Source organism: Poecilia reticulata, linkage group LG18 (genome assembly GCF_000633615.1).
Source record: "Poecilia reticulata strain Guanapo linkage group LG18, Guppy_female_1.0+MT, whole genome shotgun sequence".
NCBI lineage: Eukaryota > Metazoa > Chordata > Actinopteri > Cyprinodontiformes > Poeciliidae > Poecilia > Poecilia reticulata.
The window spans coordinates 157,732-163,212 of NC_024348.1; the positions used below are offsets into that span (position 1 = coordinate 157,732).

At 40.6% G+C, this 5,481-nt stretch overlaps 1 protein-coding gene across 5 annotated transcripts in view; it reads right to left on the reverse strand.

Annotated features, from left to right (window-relative positions):
• The window catches only part of frem1a (Fras1 related extracellular matrix 1a), a 173,288-nt gene that overhangs the window by 157,541 nt on the left and 10,266 nt on the right, over positions 1–5,481 (reverse strand). For 2 of the 5 annotated variants that reach the window (XM_017310423.1, XM_008434816.2), the window contains exon 1: positions 2,630–2,688. The exons of the other annotated variants lie outside the window; for them this stretch is intronic. The gene's annotated coding sequence lies outside the window, so the exon portion shown is untranslated. Of the gene's footprint in view, positions 1–2,629; positions 2,689–5,481 lie in introns of those variants that run through there. 5 annotated transcript variants of the gene reach the window in all.

Below are 5,481 nucleotides of genomic sequence, written 5' to 3' on the forward strand. Positions count from 1 at the left end.
GTTATTCCTCGACGCATTTAGTTCAGTGTCCATGAGATGATATTCAGAAAAGATATTTTATTTGATTGATTTGTTTCCTCTGCGATGAACTCTGCATAAGGTCTATCATGTCTCCATGTGCGCCAGTCTAAGGTGTTAATTATAACATGTCAAATGACAGAAGGGCTTAAGAAAATAACCAAATATTCAGTTTGATAGATAGATAGATAGATAGATAGATAGATAGATAGATAGATAGATAGATAGATAGATAGATAGATAGATAGATAGATAGATATACATACACACACACACATTTTAAATTTTGCCCCCCCAGAGGTAGTCCTGGCCGCCCCTTGGCCCCCCCAACTTTAAAAGTCTAGCTCCGCCACTACCTGCTGCACCGAGCAAAAAGAAGAAGGGAGGAAAGCTGGTGCTAACGTTAGCACACCCGCAGCTAGCCAAAACGACAAAGACGCTGCTTGGACTGACATGGAGGAGTTGCACTGTGAGTAACGTGGAAGAAGCTAACACTCTAAAAGAAGATACCATAGTGGAACCGGTCTCCAAGAATATTGAAGAAATGTTGGACAGAAAAGTAGCTGCAATTCTTAAACCAGTATCTGAACTCGGAGAAACTCGACAGAATGACGCAGCGAATATCTGCGGCTGAACAGCGCATTTCTGATCTGGAGGACGAATCGACAAGAAGCGCGCGCAGACTGGACGGTATGGAGGAAAAGATTAAAAGGGGACTGGAAAGACTGGACAGCTTCGAAACCAGAGCAGGCGCCAGAACATTAAGATTATGGGACTAAAGGAAGGCAGTGAACCGGTGGCTTTTTTCGGGGCGTGGATTCCAAAAGTCCTGGGGCTGCAGCAGACACGGATAAAAATTGAAAGAGCCCACAGCACCGGACCCCCGGCGGGGCGAAATGACCGAAACCATCCGCGAGCAGTCCTGGTGAGGCTGCACAACTACATCGATAAACAAAGGATCCTCAGCGCTGCAAGGATCAAGGGGATAATTCAAGTGGAAGATCGCAGAGTCTCCGCAGAGGTGGTTGGAAAGAGACAGGAGTCCGCAGACGCTCGGCGACAGCTGCGAGAGGTCAAATACGCGTTCCTGATCCCCGCCGTGATCAAGATCTTCAACCAAAATGGGCCGACATCATCTCTCTCCAACATGAAAGAAGTTAACGAATTCGTGAAGACACTTCCTAAATGACTTCACAGGAATCTCTCCACACGTCCAAGTGTGAATAAACGACTGAGTATAATGAGAATAAAACAATGGTGAATATTCAAAAAGAAAACAGACTGGTTTTCTTTTTGAAAATTCACTACTGCAATTCAGCTTGTTTACACTGTTTTATAAATAAGGGATAAAGTGTTGAGGTAAAACATTGTTATTACACCCAGCAAGTGTTTATCCACGGTGGCTTGATATTCAGACCCAGAGAGGGCAGGGAACTTAATACTTTAATTTATTTTTTTTTTTTCTCTGTGTTTTTTCACTACCTTGGAATACCATAGTGGGTAGGGGCGCAACTACACATTATTCAGGTGGTATGACGAGCTTGTTATTGTTATTTTTATCTCGTTATGTAGCTTGTTACAGTTACAGTTTTCTTGTTAGAGGATGGTTCAAGCTTTGTTTTGGGTTTTTGCTTGGAACCTTTTCGTTGGTTTATCAGCACAAAACACAATCTGAGGCAGGCATGTTGCAGGTTAAACTTAAATTTGAATCTTACCTGCATATTTTTAAAATACAGCGTCAAGTAACATATTGATATACTCTGATGATGAGCATTAAGGTTTGCACATGGAATGTAAAAGGTTCTAATAACGTAATAAAAAGGAAGGCTATTCTAAATAGTTTAAAGAAGGACGGAACCCAAGTAGCATTTTTACAAGAAACTCATTTTACGGATGATGAACATAAAAAAATATTTAAGAGAATGGCTGGGGCAAGTTCATTTCTCATCATGTTCAACAAACAAAAGAGGGGTTATAATTTTAATACATAAAAATCTCCCTTTCACAGTTCTAGACACGTTTACAGACACAGAGGGTAGAATCATATTGATTAAGGGTGTTCTTTATGGAGAGAGTTTTTTGCTTGGTAGTGTATACGGCCCAAATGTATACGATGAGGATTTCTTTGCAGCGCTTCTTAACCAAATTGCTGAAATGGACTGCCCAAACATACTTATCGGAGGTGACTTTAATTGCTCTCTATGCCCTCTCATGGACAGGTGTCCTCCCCAAAACATTCAGTCTAAGAACTGAATGTTCTTAGACTGAATCCAGTTCTAAAAAATATTTTAGAACTGGATTTAACTGACATATGGAGGCATCCCCTTAACAAAAAATTTTACCTTTCACTCATTGCCACATTCAACAATGACGCGCATCGACTATTTGTTTGTCGAATCATTTGGTCCATTCTGCAGAGAAATCAGAGATAGGAACAATTTCCCTCTCTGACCATGCTCCTGTGAGGCTGGCGATACAACCGCCCAGAAAACTGGACCGCACAGCTTCATGGAAGCTGAATAGATTGCTGCTGCTAAACGAAGACTTTACTGAATTACTAGAAGAGCAGACAGATTTTTATTTACAACTCAATGACAATAATAACACTGACCTCAGATTGGTATGGGATGCATATAAGGCATATATGCGAGGGATAATAATATATTCCAGCTGTAAGAGGAAAGAAAGATTAGCAGAACAAAATAAAATTTAAAATCAAATTAAAAGACTTGAAAACGACAATATCATCACGAAATCAGTTAAAATTCTGGGAAACTTAAAGCAGCTCGGGCCTCATTATCAGATATTATAACAAAGAAAGCTGAAAAGGATATATTATTTGCACAACAAAGGTTCTTTGAACACGGCAATAAACCAAACAAATTCTTGACAAAACTAGTAAACAAGTCAGTCTCCTGGCACAAACTTTATATCCTCAATTCAGGACAAAGAGGGCCATCGTCATATGGATAATAAGCATATAAATGAATGTTTTAAACGGTTTTATAAAAACTTGTACTGCTCTGAAGTAAAAACAGACACATTAGAACATGTATGGCTGGATAACCTAAATATACCACAATTGTCACTAGAACAGGCAAACTTATTAGAAGGACCCGTAACAACCCTAGAAATCAAAAAGGCTATCTCTTCACTCCAAACTGGCGAATGCCCAGGTGCTGATGGTTATCCTGTCGAATTTTTAAAAACTTTAAAAGGCAAAATTAGCACATTATTACGAGTCTTTAATAAATCTCTAGAAGAATCTAAACTACCTGCTACCATGTATATAGCAAATATCATTGTAATTCCTAAAAAAAGACAAAGACCCAGAACAATGTTCGTCATATCGACCCATTATCTTGCTTAGTGTGGATGTGAAGATTTTATCTAAAATTTTGGCTACCAGACTGGAAAAGGTAGTTTCTAACATAGTCAATATAGACCAAACCGGCTTTATTAAGGAACGTCTTTCATCAAATAACACTAGACGACTTATTAATATTATTCAACACCTTAATCCAGTGGTTCTCAAATAGTGGGGCGCGCCCCCTTTGGGGGGCGCGGTGCGATACCTGGGGGGGCGCGTGTGACCCTGGGGAACAGGCTTTTGTTTTATGGGCTGTACTAGTATAAAGTGTAATTGCGCATCCACTACAGTAGGCGGCAGTGGCACTGTCATTGTTACTTTTGTCACATTTGCGACAGTGCAACATTTTACGACTTACAAGACAACAGGTTTGCCTTGGTTAGCAGTGTTGAGTCAACAGAAAGCTCTGACTGCGTTCTGTCTATAGTAGCGGTTCTCAACGTGGGCGGTACCGACCCCCAGGGGGCGTTCAGAGGTCGGCAGGGGGGCGCTGGCGGAAATTTTTACAAAAGGGGGGCAACTAGGATGCTTTTGGGGGGCGTTTGGTCTAAGGTAAACTTTACACCTTAAATGCACAACAATACCAGTTTAGACTTTGATCAACTTGGTAAAACTGTATTGTGTAACATTAAATCATGCTTGGCTGCAACTGTATCGATGGCAGCTCCTCTTCTATTGGAGCTACTCATTTACTCTACTCATTTAAATAAAGAAATCCCTCCATGGGTGATACCACGATCGTTCATTTTATAGCGTTAACACCGGTGCTGTAAGTGGTCCGGTATGAAACGGGTTTGAGGGAACAACACAGCACTTTTAAATTTCAATAATCAGAATACCGAAATTGTTTCCGTTGTTTTAAAAGGTTTATGTCAGTCTGCCTTTTCCCCATCGATATGTTTCCCGACCGCCCTGCACCTTAGGGAGTTAAAAAAAAAACAAAAAAAACGCCGCGCACATTGCTCAAAATTCTGAAACATGAGAAGCGGGCAAAACGGAGCGACGAACTAGATGTGAATTATGGCATAAAAACAGAATCCGACGCTGAACAGTGAAAAAATCAACACATGATGTGAAACACATGATGATTAGGAGGCGCAGCAGGTGATGAGATTACTGATGATCAATAAATGATAATGATTTAGCAACAGTAAAGAAACTAAAGTGGACATAGCAATAAACCAAGAGAGGATAACACTAATCAAATGAAACTAAATGGAAATGAATGAAGAACAAAATGCAAGAATTAACTAAGAAACTAAAGTAAATACGGAGGAATAAACTGGTATGGCAAGACCTTTCGAGCAATAATTAATACAGAGACTGTATGGCAAGAATAAACACACTATTTCCAGATAAAAGGTAAAATAATATTGTTGAAGTGCCATGGGTAGGGGCGCAACTACACATTATTCAGGTGGATGCGAAAACATAAATCGGCGCCCCCCACGAAGGAGCGTAGAAACATACGCTCGTTATGTGCACGTTATGTGCGCGAGGTGAAGGAGCGTAAGGAGCGCTGAAGTGTAACATAATCGGTGTGCCGATTCAAAACATCTACAATAATGATAGTAACATTAATAATAAAATAATTGTCAGTGCAAAGTAGCCTACAGATTTTTTGGTGGGGGGCGGTGAGGGACCTGGATAAAGGCTAGGGGGGCGCTGGCCCGAAAAAGGTTGAGAAACACTGGTCTATAGCCTCCGTTATTCAACATAACAACCCCCAATATGAAAAAGTTTTTAACAGGGATGAAAAGAAAAGCGGAGAGAGACAAAGATAATGAGACAAAAAAAGTCACCCGAAAGCTAAGACGAGGAAATACGACGAAGCGTATTTAGCGCTTGGTTTCACTGTCACTACAGTTGGAGAAGAGGAAAGACCGGTGTGTTTGCTGTGTCTAAAAATGCTCGCAGTGGACAGCATGAAGCCAAATTAATTAGCACGTCACTTAAATACGTTACACTCCAATCACGCCGATAAGTTGCTAGAGTTTTTTTCAGCGAAAACGTGCTTAATATTGCCAACAGTCATCCCGCTTTGTGAAGGCTACTTCAGTAAACCATCGAGCGCTGATAGCATCATATAAGGT